Genomic DNA, 15531 nt, shown 5'->3' with positions numbered 1-15531 from the left:
GGGAGGCAGTGCTCCTCTTTTAAAGGAAAATGAGCAGCCAGCATAAACTAGATTCGTCTCACCATGGGGTGAGGGTGGAGAACCCACCAACTGCTGAGACAGTCAATAGGCAGATTATTCATCACACATTGCTAGGAGATTAACTGAGCAAACGTTCTGACAAAACTGATTAAAGCCTTCATCCTGTACAGGGGAACAAAGAGAGACCAAGTTATTACACTCCAGCCAAATGCCAGATGACGACTACACACAGTGGAAACACAAGTCCGTATTTTTTTTTCCCTTCCCCAACTGAGATGACTCTCCCTTTCTTTATCACTACAGTCATCACAAATTAGGATCTGTAAATACAGCTACTCACAGAACATTTCAAAAGACAGATTGCTGTGATGTAATAGATAAGAAATGCCCCCCACTCTCCTTAGTGTGTTTCTTTTAAAAAGTTATCTCAGAGTATTATCATGTCTACAGACTTCTCTCTTCTGAAGTGCATTCCTTCCCGGTATCATCGCCACTGTTTACAATTGCAGATACTTAAAATGAACAAAATACTTGACTTCCCATTATAGTAAAGGTTGGATGTTATGCCTTCAGCCACATGTAAACTTTGAATGTGAGCACTTCCAGTATCAGTGTTTGCTCAGTTGCTAGCACTGGTAAAGGGGAAAAAGATATGATATTTTATAATATTCACTAATTACCACAGTTTCTAGCCTTAACAGCTCCTAAAACAAGAGTAGTATCAATAAAAATAAATCACTTAACTGTAAAGTTCTGAAGTCTGGGAAAATCATGAAAAACAGCCTGAGAAAGGAATCTCTTTCCAGACACCTCTGATTGTTTTCTCTTGGCAGTCAAAATTTTAATGGGTCATGGAAATGAGCAGACCAAAACTGTCAAGTGCCTACTAACTCTAACAAGTGCCTGCTAACAAGTGTTTAACCTAAGGCACTGCTGAAGCCTGTTTTTTGAGGGATACCAAGTACTGAGCTCAGCATTGGTTTAGATGTACGTATGATTTCTCTGGCACAAAAAATCAACTGCTTTTGAGAAGGAAGGCTGTTGGCTGTTATGTTGACCGGATGATGCTACTTGTGGCTCTTCCCCCTCTATACTCCTGACTCTGAAAGTCCATTACATCTAATTATGTCTTTAGACTGTGATGACATGAATAAACCATTGAACCATTGGAAGTTAACTGTCATGGTTCTTAATGTCATCAAAACCAGATTATTCTAAGGTAATAACAGAAGTCTCTGGAAATTAAGGAGAACATTGGTGTGGTTAGATATGCTCAAAGACTGTTAACTAAATTATTATGTTACCCCATGGGGATTTTTTGTTTAATGATTTGTGTTTATTAACTTGCACTTTCCTTAGCTGTGGTCATCAGTGCCATCTCTTTAATAACAGCAAGGAGGGAAGGAGATAGCAAATAAGAAAAAGATTTTCCTGTTTAACACAGTAAACCTTAGACGTTGGGTTAAGAAACAGATCGCATATATTAGAAGCAGAACTGATAGAAATATTTATAACAAAACCAGCAAAGTACTACTTGTAAGACAATAGAACAGTATATTGGCAGGAAAAATTTGTAAATATAATAGAAACTGTTATGTACATGAATGTTTCATTGATCTTGTTTATGTGTTGAGGTGGAGCAGTTAAAAATTAAGAAAACCCTTGAGAACTGCGTAATTCATAGCTGATTTTAAAATGTTCTAAACTGTTCAATAGCTTTATCTTGCAACATGTTGCATATGTCAACTTTTCATAGCTAACATAAATCTACAAAAGATAATGCTTTTTTATTATTTTTTATTATTATTTTTAAGTATAATAGCCAGGTTCTCTCAATTTCAAGACAATCCCAATTATTATACAGTCTTTGAAAAGACAAAGCAAGTGCATGCATCTGGATTGCTCTGGCAAGATATCTTTTTGAAATGAGGGAAACAGCTTCTCTTTTTTAAAAACCTTTTATACTCTTGTAAAGGCAATAATATATATATATATATATAACAGATGATACAGACTGCTCTTTACAGTCACTGTGAAGATTTATGATTTCTGAAGTTAAATATTGACTTTGGCATCATGTTGGTCAATATTTATCTCTCAGATCAATATATCTTAATATTGAATGCAACTGAAGTCACCATGCTTTCCTGTGTTAGCTCTGAATGATTGATATCAATGTGTTTTCCTCTCCCCTCAATAAATCTTTTACTTTCCTGTATTCCAGTTTGATGGAGTTGGAAGATCTTTTTGAATCAGTAAACTTTTTTTTTTTTTTTTTTTTTTTTTTTTTTTTTTTATAGAGTGTTGTTCTTCTCATCAGGTTGTTTAACTACATTCCTTACTTCTTTAGAAGTTCTACTATAACTACATAAACTGCCTTAGCATGAAAAGATTTTTCCTACTGCCTAAGTAAATACATAACTTCTGAGAGCATATTATGCTATATTACTTTCATTATGATTTTACATACCGGAAGTTCTAATCATCATAATCATCCTAATCAGTATTAGTGCTTTTTTATTACCCCTAAATTTCTATCTTAACATTTGCTTTTCTGATTCTCAGTGTTGTCCTTCAAATACTAGTTATTTCACAACATAACTGAAAATTCTAGTTTATTTAAAAATTTAAACATTTAGTCCCTTTTAGTAAGTTTATGTGTCAGATTTTTATTATCTTTATTTCCCCAGTACAACTCAGTTTATGAAGAAGTTAAAGACATGATTACAACTAGCTTTTCATATACATATATGAAATCATAACACTGAAATTATTGTGTTAGAAAGACCTTTGGGGCTAATTGAACAAACCTGCTTTACTGAGTCCAATTAAAATTGAAGTTCCCAGTGTACTCTTCTGAACATGATATGTAGACACTCGTTAAGGCAAAAATGGGTTGCTGGCTACCCTCCTTGTATTATCCTTGCCCAAACCTTTAAAAAGATCCAGTCTCTTTATATAAAATATGCATGTATGTGTTATTTCCTCAACTATAGTCTTACCAATAGAAATGTATGATTATATTTCACTGAAATATATAGTCCTTTCTACTTTCAAAGTCTAAAAGAAACCCCTTTCTCTTGTTCCCCTATGTGAAATGCTGCCTATGTCCTGACCATGTTGTGCCTGTAGCAGCCCTGGCACCCCGCTGCCCTGCAGTCCTCTTTGAGGGGCTCTGTAACAGAACCAGCCCCAGCATCATGTGCTACACTGTGAACCCAAGTGTCATTCATCTACTCAGTCTTTGTTCAGTGTTGCTATTTTCCTACTGCACAGCTCCAAGCTTAATCAAGGGATGGTAACCTAGATGGTCCATGCACCCATTTCAACTCCAAGAGTAGACATTTGATTCTAAAGGATCCTAATTTTTCCACAGTGTAATTTTTTCAAATGCCTGAGACTGTAAAATGTCTGTATGAGTAGTGCTCACTCTTGAACAAAGGGGAGTAGGAGTTTTGATAAACAAAGTTTTATTCTTGCCACTGGGAAAAGCTAAAAGAATTCCTAATATTAAATAACAAAATGAAGGATACTGCCAAATCATCAGCTAAGCCTTTTATTTGTTGCTGTTGCATTCCCATGTGAGGGCTGCACCCAACAGGATAAAATAGCTCCCTTCTACTTTTACTGACAGTGTCATGGAAAAATTGCCAAACAGAAACAAAGACCCTTCTTCCACTTCCGCCTTCGGACATAAACAGCTGTACTGCTGCATGTAATAAATTATCAGAATGGATGAAAATCTTCCTTTCCTTCACTATTTTCTTTAAAATGATTTCAGAGTGCTCAGAGGAACACAGCCTCTTTCCCTGTCTGAGAAACAGAGTGAAAATGGCTTCTGATGACCTTCTACATTATTTGGGTAGCTCAGCTAATTAGGGACACAGCAGAACTCCCTTGTGACTTGCCCTATCATGATCTTTCCCAACTAAGACAGTTCAAGCTCTGAATGCACCAGAAAAGAGCTGCTCCATGATGTTCTTTGCAGTTTAAGAGAAGTACATTTTCTTCTGTTTGGATGGAAATGCAGTGTCTGGAAGAAAAAAAAAAAGAAAAAGTAATTCACCAGTACATTTGTGAACAGGGAGTGAGACTGAGCATGTGTTTGAAGGCAAAATGCAAGCAGTTGTATGTCTTACTCCTTATCATTTATTAAGGTCCAATTACTCTCTAGTAGCTTTTTTTTTTTTTTTCTTTACTTCCTTTCAATAATTTTCTTTACTTCTTGCTTTAAACTCTGGTGTAGTATTGATGTGCACAGCTCTGAATCTGCAGAACTTCAGTCCAGGAGAGCCTGCATTTCCCTGGTGGGTGAACAGACTGTCCTTATTTACAGTGGACTGTAAAAAATTGCAGCAACTGCACCAGAAATGCTTTAAAATGTCAGTACCAAGCAGCTGATAAATGAGGGTTTATTAGCTTTACTTGGTATTATTAACATGAGTACTATTTCTATTAATGATGACATTGATGTTGACTTTTACAAGTAGGAGGGAATCAGGTTTGAAGGTCTTGTACAGTAAAAATTCTTCAGGCTGTTTAGAAGCAGCTTGTGAAGATCAGTAAAGAGTTTCTCAGCATCATGCAAAACTTCCAAGCAAGGCAATCTGGAAGCATTGCCTAAATGCTGGAATAATGATCTATCTAATGGTACAGCTTGGTATAATTAATTATTTCTCAGATCTCTAAGAAAACAGGACTGAAAATACTACTGTCCTTGCAGTTCCTTCTAAAGCAAGATGGACAAATCTTGCTCTGCCACTGAAATGATGAGGATAACAATGCTAATGGTAAGTGGGGATGCACGCCTTCATCCTCTGACACAGCCTGCTGGGTTAAAACACCCCACTTGAAATGGCCTCTGACTCCTTGTCTAACTGAAGCTGACTTGAGTGAGACTGAAGATGATGTTAAGATCCTTGAAAAATTGTAGAGGGAACCTCTCTGCCAGTTTTATGAACAAACTGTATTTCTTCTTTCTCAAGTCCACTCAGCAATGAAAAAGAAATTCCTTGGTTTTGTCCTACTAACAAGAGATCAAATTTGCAGCCACTTAAAACATTTAGGCACATGTGACAAGCTTCCAAGTCCTGCTGTTGATGTTAAGAGGGTCCTAGCAAATACTAAGATGTTCTGACTGTCAGATAGGGTGATGAGGCTGGAAGGACTGATCTGAGAACAAATTACAACAATCAGATATGTTTAGCTTGGGTAAACAACAGTAATAGGCTGGGAATGCTGACAAGTTTGGAGAAGGCTGTAAACATCAGCAAAAGCAGTGACATAACTCTGAAGGTTCAAGTAGATTCCGCTAAGAGTGAGGGCTTGTTTACACCAAGAAATTCACTGGCATTATTATGCAGCATAATTATACAGCATAATTGTAATTGTAATTATCCTGGAATTATTCTGAAGGAAGAGAGTCCACATGGGGAGTCATACTGATATAAAGATACTACTAAATTTCCCTGAGTAGACCAGCCTTAGTAAAAGAAAGTATTCTTTTTGTGCAAAGCCTCTGTGTGCTATCATTACTAGTACCACAATGCAATGCAAAACAGAGAATGTAAATTACAGCCATTTATTTCTTTTAGTTGATTTTAACTATCCATTCCAAGAACTGTCCACAGAGAGAGAACCCCTACCAGCACTGGCGTGTGTGACACATATTCCCATTTCATATGAGGAGTCTTTGCAACTTTTCTGCCCCTTTATTCACCCAGGACTGTGTCTTGCTCTGTAGTTTAGCTCAGCTAAGTAGCTTGCATGACAATAGCTCACTGTCTGTCTCTGTGGCACTGTCATCCACAGATGTAAGGCACTTGTGATGAGGTTGATTTACTCCATCCTATTGCTGTTGTGTCATTTTCTAATAGGGTTTGTTTTTTCATACTTCGCTAGATTTCAGTTAACAAACTTTCATTTTCCTTTGGGAAGCTATATCGTATGCCTAGGCTTGTCTATGTAAAATGTTGTTCTGTGTTAATATTACCAGAAGAGCCGAATGATACATTCTTCTACGTGTGAGTTATGGACACTCCTATAAAACCACATTTATAAACCATTTGCATGACTTCATTTGCATGTCCTCTGTGGCCATTTCATTGGACTGGAGAACAAGTTTAAATGTGTTTGGCCTCAGTGAACAAAATCTGTCACTCCCATGCTACTCCACAAGCAATGGTGCCACTGGCTGAGGAGGGATAGTGAGGCTTCAGGATAGTTGGAAAATGCCTTGCAGTGTAAAAACACTGTAAAACACACAGTAGATGTATTCCTATGGTTTGTTTAAGATTTCATGCTGAGCTGTCCAGAAGAATTTAAATATTTGAAGGAAGGTTCAGAAAGCAAACAGTATGGCAAGGAGTTGCTGTGATAATTAGTTTGAATAGTAACATTGCTGCTCTTGACTAGCATTTTTTACTGTCTTTTCAACAGGAAGACATTGCCATAATCTTTGTTTTATAGATGACGAGCAAAGAGGAGATATGGCTTACTCTGAGTCCTATACCAGATTCTAGCTGAGAAAAGCAAACCAGTGTACTGAGTTCTTGGACAGGTACTGCCAAGAGACCATGCACCAAGAACAATTTCAAACTGAGATATATTTTAAATATTTTAAGAATCTGTGTGGTTGCATGGTGAGGGGAAGCCACCCTCACTGTTGAAAGAAAAGGTTGGAAACAGATAGTTCCATTGAAATGGAGAATTTTAAAATGCAGATGACAGTGGGATGGGTGAAATAGATCATTTCAGAACTGTGCTTTTCTATGGCTGTCTTTTTCTGTTCTTTGTTAATACATAGAGTTTTGCAAACCTGAGTGTTCTGCTTCCACATTGCTTGTTCTTTGCTCCTTTATTTAAAATGACACCTACCTCTTATACATTTCCATACATCCAAGATAAAGAATGACTTTTATTTTTGTCTTCAGCTTGTCACTGTGAATTTCTTTTGTTTTCAATTGTGTTAAGAAAAAACACCAGAAATAAGATAACTTTTATCTATCTGTAAAGTCTAACCTGCCATACACCTCAGATCCAAACGACCATCTCAAAATCAGGGAAAGAATGACCAGACTTTATTTTCAAATTTTTGTCATTTTCCCTTTAATTTCTATATCACAGTCTTCCTCTCCCAAGAGGAAGAGTCATAAATGTTAGAGTCTTATGTTAGAGTCATAGTCTTATGTTAGAGTCATAAAATGATTGAAGCATCATCTGGAAAGCACTGTGGCATGTATGACCTCATATCCACAGACTGTGCCTGTGTACCATGAACAACACGTGGAGGATTGGTTATGAATGAGATGAATGAGATGGCCTTTTAAAAGGCCAGCAGGCTGATCTGTTGAATGTAATTCTGGGGAAAAGCTCAGGAGAGTGGTACCACCCTGTTGCACCACTGGATATCATAGTACTTAGCTCTTCTGCATGGGATTTGCTGAGAAGTATGTGTCCAAATAGATGGGACAAAAGGCATGGGAAAGGTTTTGACTTTATCTACTATCCCAGTGAGCAGAACATTCCCTTAGGATGCAGGAGGCCCACTTAATAAGCTAACACACTTATTCCAGAATTTGAACAGTCCTTAAACCAGGTAAGCGGTTTGAACTATATGCTCCTCTGAACAGCACAGGTCAATGAGCTCAGCATCTTCTATGTTGTGTGTTGACTGAAAAGGAAACTGTGCAGTATAGACAAAATCAAATTTAAGAGTTCTGTCAAATTTTCTTCCTTCAAAAAAATGTCTTCCTTCAAAGACAAGCTCAGATTGTCAGTGTTTTACACACACAAACCTTTGTCCAGAAATGGGAAGAGTTTTTTCTCCCAGAAAATATAAAAATCACAGTGTTAGGTGGGATTCAGGTGTTTCAGAACACTTCCTTAATTCAGGCTTTACTAAAAGTACTTATGTGCTGAAAATTCAGGAGAACTATGGCAATATGTTATGAAAAAAAGATTTTAAGTTATTGCTGCTTAATATTACTAGTAATAGATTTTGCTGTGGGTAGGAATTTGTCAATCAAATCTCCCGTCCTAAATGCTAATTATTGTCATATTTGTCACTAAGAAATTCTGTTATGAGAGTAGACAGTTTATTAGTTAAAATGTTCCAGAACAACACCAATCACACTTGAAAATAAATGTTCAGTAGCACAATGAAGAACTATGCAGTAGCACACCTACTGCATGTTTATGTTTCTTGATCTTCAAAATTTTTTTATGCTTGGATTCTCTGTCATTTAAAAATGAATATTGTGTTAATAGAAGATGTACATTTGACTGTCCTATGTCCACTTTAGTGAATGAGTTAGTAAAGTATGCCTTCTGCATGTGAACTAAATATCATTGTTTATAAAGCCCTGCAAATATGATTTTTTATGGTGAGAAGACCCATTTGCAAACTGGCTGTAATTCTGACCTTGATAAAATTTTATGCAGCAGTGATCTCTTGCCCTCCTAGGGCAACTTTGCCACTCTTCAAAAGTTTGAAATTTGTCTCAGCCTGAAATTTTACCCTCAAGTTCTAAGTGTGCATCCACTTGATGAAAGTCTTGTATAAAGAAAGACTTTCTATTTATAGTACAGTAGAGTAAGGTAGAGTAGAGTAGAGTAGAATAGAGTAGAGTAAAACAGAACAGAACAATTCAGCTGGAGGGGACCTTCAAAGGTCATTTAGTCCAATCGTCTGGCTAACCAAATGTTAAAGCATATTAATGAAGGAATTGTCCAAATGCCTGTTGAACACTGACAGGCATGGGGCATTAATCACCTCTCTGGGAAGACTGTTCCAGTTTTTGACAACCTTCACAGTAAAGATTTTTTATTTCTAGTGTTTTCTGCTTGCTCCCATGTATCTCAATAATTAGATTAAGACTAACATTGAAGGAGTGAACATTTCCTCATGCCTACACATTTAATGTTAGGTCCCATTTATACCAACATATGCTGTGTTTTAATGAAATCTTGCTGATCATAGCTCTAGCATTAATATAAGTCAAGGGTCACACATATAAATTAACTACGGTATTTTACCACCTTGTGAGGCATCAACTACCATCAACTTGTTGATAGTTTAAGCACATGCTCTGAGTCTACTGTTTGTGAAATATATATTCTTTAGTTCAGCCCTAGCGACTGTGAGCTAATTTGCATTATCATGCATACCACTGCTCAGCTGATGGGAGGTAACTTGTGCAGCCATAATTTCATCATGTATTTATATCTCAATTTTCATCTCATATCTTCCATAATGGTAGAAATGCTGATACCAGTTAGGGAGAGGTTTATTAGCTGAGAATGATGTAACATTTTGTAGTCCTGTATGGATAAAAAGATTGAAACCACCAAGACTTCATTTAGTTCACCCTCAGCTGTCAGTAACACTTTTAGTCATCAATAACCTGAGCTAGATTGTAGCCTCTGTGGTAGGGATTGTCACTTGAGTACAGTGTGCACTGATCAGACCCTTTGGGTAGTGACACTATATAAAAATAATTTCTGCTTTATTCCACTCGGATTTTCTCCTTGTAATACTACAAATCTCCTAAAGCATTCAGAATCTAGCTTTCTTTTCTGAGTCCACATCACTAGTTGTTTGTGCTGTAGATTATGATGAAACATATTTACATATATGGACCATATGGTAAATTTCACATTTCAATCAACTTGGTATGAAGAAAATCTGTCTGAACTGTGTTTAATATCTGTCCTTTTTTTCCCCCCTCAACATCAGTCCAAAACCACATGACTCCAATTAGTTCCTATCTCAAACAGTTTATTGGCAGCAATCTGTTCTTAGTATTGCCAAAATACATAACACTGTTGCAAGTCCCATGATTTTTCATGGTTTTCTTTACTATTCAAAATTCAGATGAATACCTTAACATTACAATGAGATGAAAAGAAGTGAAAATTACCTTTCAACTCAGAAAAACAAAACAAACCAAAGCTTGGATCTAATTAACCTTGGCAAGAAAAGAAATCACTGAGAATTAAAATCTCTCCAACTCAAAGCGTCCAAAATAAAGCCCTCTGAAGTCCTAACAAAACTCTTGCTTGGATTTAACTGGTACATCAGTGTTGCTCGGGCTGATGTTGATGCTCTGTATGGAGACTAATTTTACCCTCCAAAATGAGGCTTCCTGCCAAATACATACAGTCTGTATTATTTATGTCTTCAAGTCCTGAAAATCCTGGAAGTTCTCTGCTTGCTCCCCTCTATCTCATAGAATTAGGTTAAGGCAAACATAGCAGTGTGTGAATATTTCCTCATGCATGGAAATTTACTGACATTTTAAGTTCCAAAATTTATGTAGGACAAAGATTTCTGGGGCTCTGTGTTCATTCTTCACTCTATTGTCATTGCTGTAAAATTTTCAGATTTAAATAAAGTTAGCACTGAAGTTGCCTGGAAATTATAGTCAGCTTCCCCCAAGGGAGCTAATAACCAAGACAATATAAGCAAGTCCCCAGAGTCTTTACATTATATCCTAGAGATGTGCTTTGATGGCTTGCATCAGTAACAAGAATGAGAATTATGGACAGGATTTTTAATGTCTCCTTTAGGTAACCAGAGCATCAGATTACATTTCAGTTTTAACACAGGTAGGATCTGTTCCAACTATGAAAAGAACTGCCATTTATAAGTACTTTAATTGGACTTCTCTGGTGACTAAATGACTTTGGGGAATGAGAGAATAAAAACAAGGCTAAGAAATCAGATGATATTTGAAATAACATTAGTAGCTCCCCATACTCTGCAAACATATCAACAAAACACTGTAGAGGTTGTATCAGGGTACAGACAGAAGACAGAAACTTTACCCTCTGGCCCAGACAGTTTCATGAATCAGATTCAATGTTGCAATCAGAATTGTAGCACCTGCATTCAAAATCTATATAGAAGGCACAAGAATGGTATGTCATAGAGGTCTTGCAGACTGGGACCCTCAGCCAGTAAGCTTTGTTGAAAACAACAGCAGATTCATTATCTTCAATACATTTTTTTACATATGACTGTTTTGCTAGATTCAACAGCTGTATGAGTATCTTTACTATATTTCCTCAACATCACTCCAGGTATCAGAAGTTGAAGGTTCTCTGCAGGCTTAAGCCAATTCTCAAGTTATGCCTCAAAAATAAAAAAAGTAGATATAGAGTGAGAGGGGCTTGCAGGATCATCATTACTTCTGCCACTGTTTTCACTTTGCAGCATGCCTTGAATACCACATGCTTCACTGTTGGGTTCCTCGGTACTTCCATAAATGGTGGGAAGAATAGGATGAAAAAATCATTATATTCCTTTTTGTTTCAGGATTGCTGAAAGTTGAACAGACAATATAGAATCACAATTGTTCTAAGTAATAATTCCAGATAAAGGCTTCAAGGTCATCTAGCAAGAGTAGTGTAAATTTTAATACCTGAAAATTACCTTTTCTCCAGGTATCTTGCTAGGCCTGATGGTTCTTTCTTTTAAAAGTGAAATGTATTTGTGAAAATGGAAGAACTCTGGTATCAAAAGTGAGAAAACTGGCTCTGGACACTAGAGTGGGTTTGCCTGGCCAACGAGTTGTGTCTCATCTCATAGGGACTGCATTCATATGTGAGAAACCCTGTTAAATTTGTTTACTCCATCTTGTATAACATAAGCATTTCTAGCAACTGAAGATAGTGAAAGAAATTCATTACTATTGAAATGTTCCATGAATGCAACCAATTTGTATATGTTGCATGCCGCATGTTTTTGGTGAAACTGATTTTGGAAATAGGTGCTCTGTTTTATTTTCCAGATCTGCTTGGATTTCTGCTACAGTGCCTTTCTAAAGTTACCAAAATGAGTGATTCAGCCCTAACCTTACATGTTTTACATAATTACCATTTATATTTTCTAAAGCGGCCTTTGAAGGAAAAAAATAACTGTATGAAAACTGTTCTAGAGGAGAAAATATACAAATATTCTCCAAGTCAGCAAAATAGTTGTAAACTCTCAATGAAGTGTTATTCTGCAGGGACATCTACAATTTTATAGGATGCAATTTCACAGTTCAGGCTTGGTTTGCCATGCGTGGAGAGTAGGCTGATTGCATCAGGTGGTGGAGCATTATCAAGTCATTGTTAACTCATTGCCATGGAGGACATAAATGGCTTTCCCCACAGCAGTCACTAACAGTGACAGAGTCAACTAGTATGGCCAGTCTGATATGGGTAGAGGGAATGTTTTCCAAGCTGAAATCTGAAATGAAAAATATAGATTTTTTTTTTTTTTAAATAAGATCTTAGGATTTCTGTAGCAATTACATGCTATACAGGCTATACAGTTCAACAGTAATGTCTCTCTCCTGTCCTCTCCAGCTGCAAGGCATTTGCTGCCTTACCACTCAAAATACTTTACTGTTTCTTTTTAAATTTCTTTTAAAATTTCTTTTTCACTCCCACCCCTCTAAATATCTATTAGTTATGCCACTGGCAAACTTTGACCCTTTTTGCTAACTACCAGTTCCAGTAATTCTTGTATTCTGAATCTGTTTTTAGCAGGAAGTTCCCCACCCCCTGACCCACTCCGTATTTACACACTATCTTGCGTTTATATTACACTATCTTGCGTTTATATTGATCCATAAATCTGACGAGCTGGATTAATTTAAATAATAAATAGATATCAGAGTAAGCCAGATGTACCGACTTGCAAGTTTATATTATTCAAATACAGATATTGACATATAGACCTACTGTAATGAATCATCACATTTTTACAAACTGGATAGAACAAAATATAGCAGATGAATCTTAGGAGATGAATATTATGTGCTGAAAAAAACAAGTTATTCCCTTAAACTTCTACCTGACAGGAATTAATGATAGGCTGATACCAACCTATTATTATTATTATTATTATTATTATTATTATTATTATTATTATTATTATTATTATTTTGTCAAAACCAATATGGGGGTCAGCTTTTAGGTTTATCGTGGAAATGGGACGTTGTAATTTTTTGCAAGATCTTTTGAACATACTTAGGGTAGTTTTTCTTCTTGCTAATATTATTGGTTTATTTATCTACCTTTGTTCTCAGTTTTCCTCTCTATAGCCCAGCAACATGCCTAGCATCTATACATACATTTAACACAACATTGTAAATATAGTCAAAAGCTGCCAGTTCTTAAAGCGGTGTTCAAAACTTCTAAACCTCAGTTAATCACCTTATTATTGGCTTGGGGCTAGAGGTGTTTCCAGTGATTCCTTCTGTGCCAGATAGAGCAGTGATGCTCCTGTAGGGCTCCCCTGCCACCAAGGAAACAGATAGGTAACTTCTGTGACTGCGTTAGGTCATGAAACATCAGGGAGGCAACAAAACAAAATAAAGATGATTGGCTAATAAAGGAAATAGTGTGTATAATATTGCAGGCAGGGAGAATGACCATTTTTGAAGGTGGCATGGGATGTATAAAAGCAGATGATAGAGGATATTCATGGAGACCAGAGGACCACCCAAACTTTTCACAATAGTAATAACAATAGGAACTATTAATGATATTTTTGTTAGCAGATTGTCCAAGGCAAACCACAGCTTGACACAATTCCATAGGCTTTGATGGACTAGCCAGTCTACTTAGGGAACAGTTGTCTCTGAGGAAGCAATTGCCTGGACAGATGTGCAATTGATTGCAGAGCTCTTCTTGCAAAATACAGAAATTTGATTATGTTCTGGAAGTGCTTTTAATTTGGAAATAATTCTGAAGAAAGTTACAGTGATATTGTAGGGCACAACCCATTGGGGTGTTCAGCAAAAAAGTGGCTACCCGCTGCTCAATCTTTCTGACAGTAAGATACTAATGAGAATAGATAGAAGCAGAGTAGATGTCAGGATGTCACATAACATGGAGGAATATTGAAAGGGTCAAGGCAGGGCATAACAATAGCCACAGCTGGCTGGGCCAAAGATCTACCTAAAGCACTATCTGACTGACCAAATGTGAATACCAACTTTTTTATGAGTAATAGGCAATTCTACAGTTTCTGAACTTCCAGCAAGCTGTAACTCATGTTTTTCTCTAACCACGGGTATTATCTCTGTGCTTAATAGCTTTTAATGACATGTTATTCCAGTAGTCTAGTTAACTATGTTTGGAAACCATGAATCACGGTATGCATAATAACCTGTGTCAATAAGTGGCACACTTTAACTGTACTTTGGGATAAGAAATATCTCATTTTTTCAAAATACCACCATAGATTTTAATTTGATTTTTCCTAATTCTTAATAGACATAACTGTTGCAGTCATATAACCTCCAACTGTATCTTGACACTGCACTTTCAACTATGCTGTCACATGGTTAATATGGCTTAATTGTAAAGGTTTGGCAGAATATTAGTTTTCTCAGTATTGGTAAGCAGTGAAGGCTCCAGAGCCCTTGTTGGTCCACTGTATAGTGATGCATATTAATCACCATCAGACAACATCAACAGAACAATATTCCACTACTGAGCAGCAGAAGACAAAGGCAGATTTCCAAACAAACCACATCCCCAGGTGGACCCAAAAAGTTTCCCAGAAAGTTAGTTTTAATTTTGGTAGCCAATTTTACCAGAATGTCACCATAAATCTGAGATTTGTTAGAAAGTATGACAAAAATTGTTTTTTAGTGGACTGAGAGACTGTTTACATTTCCACACTACAGAAATATTATGTAAGTGGGAAATACATACAATTAATTTGGAAGTTTCAGTTCTCAGTTTAGGCTGTAGTTGAGTGTTCACCTGATTCATATTTAGAAACCTGTACCAATGTTTAGAAACTATCTGATGGCATTCACATAGCTGTACTCACTGGACAGACTTAGAGATTTTCAGACACAATTTTATTCAGTTAAAAAGAAATATTGCTGCTGTGGAATATTGAGGTAGGTGGTTGAACTAGGTTTTCTTGGAATTGTGTTGTTTATATGGCTTGTTTTATGCTAGCAAGTGTTCTTGTATTGAGGAAAAAACAAAGTACATTCAGTTCCTATTCACCCTATTCATGCCATTGATTTTATAGACTTCTGTCATGTCGTCCCTCAGGCATCCATTTTTTCAAGCTGAAAAGCCCCAGTCTGATTATCTGTGTCTTGTATAAGAATTATTCCACTCATTTGATTTCCCATATTTCCCTGTTTTGATTTTTTTCCAGCTTGTATTTTATGATAGGGATCCAACACATCATACTACAAGCAAAATGTCAGTCACCATACATTTTAATTTAATAATGGAATAATAACATCTTATGTTTTGCTCTCTCTGTCTTTTCTAACAATTCCCAACACTTAACACATTTTTACTAGTCCTCCTGATCAGCAAATTGTCAGTTTTATCTGCCATTATTTGATTAGCTGTATCTATGATCTGTTATCTGTGATCTACATAAAACCTCAGATACAACTGCTTTTACATTCATCCCTTTTATGAGTGATGTGATGGACTTTGGTGGCATTACGAAGGTCTGTAAGAGCTTCAGGATCATAT

General features: G+C 36.5%; 1 long non-coding RNA gene across 1 annotated transcript in view; it reads right to left on the bottom strand.

Moving 5' to 3' along the window:
* Positions 1 to 2265: 2265 nt before the first annotated feature.
* LOC106016488 (uncharacterized) overlaps positions 2266 to 15531 on the bottom strand; it is a 60858-nt gene continuing 47592 nt past the window's right edge. Inside the window, exon 3 of the long non-coding RNA XR_001189248.5 lies at positions 2266 to 4054. This is a non-coding gene — a long non-coding RNA (uncharacterized lncRNA). The remainder of the gene's footprint in view (positions 4055 to 15531) is intronic.

This window comes from Anas platyrhynchos, chromosome 3 (genome assembly GCF_047663525.1).
Source record: "Anas platyrhynchos isolate ZD024472 breed Pekin duck chromosome 3, IASCAAS_PekinDuck_T2T, whole genome shotgun sequence".
In the NCBI taxonomy this organism is placed as follows: Eukaryota; Metazoa; Chordata; class Aves; order Anseriformes; family Anatidae; genus Anas; species Anas platyrhynchos.
The sequence above is the reverse complement of the archived record's forward strand: the minus strand, read 5'-3'. Positions and strand labels throughout refer to the sequence as shown.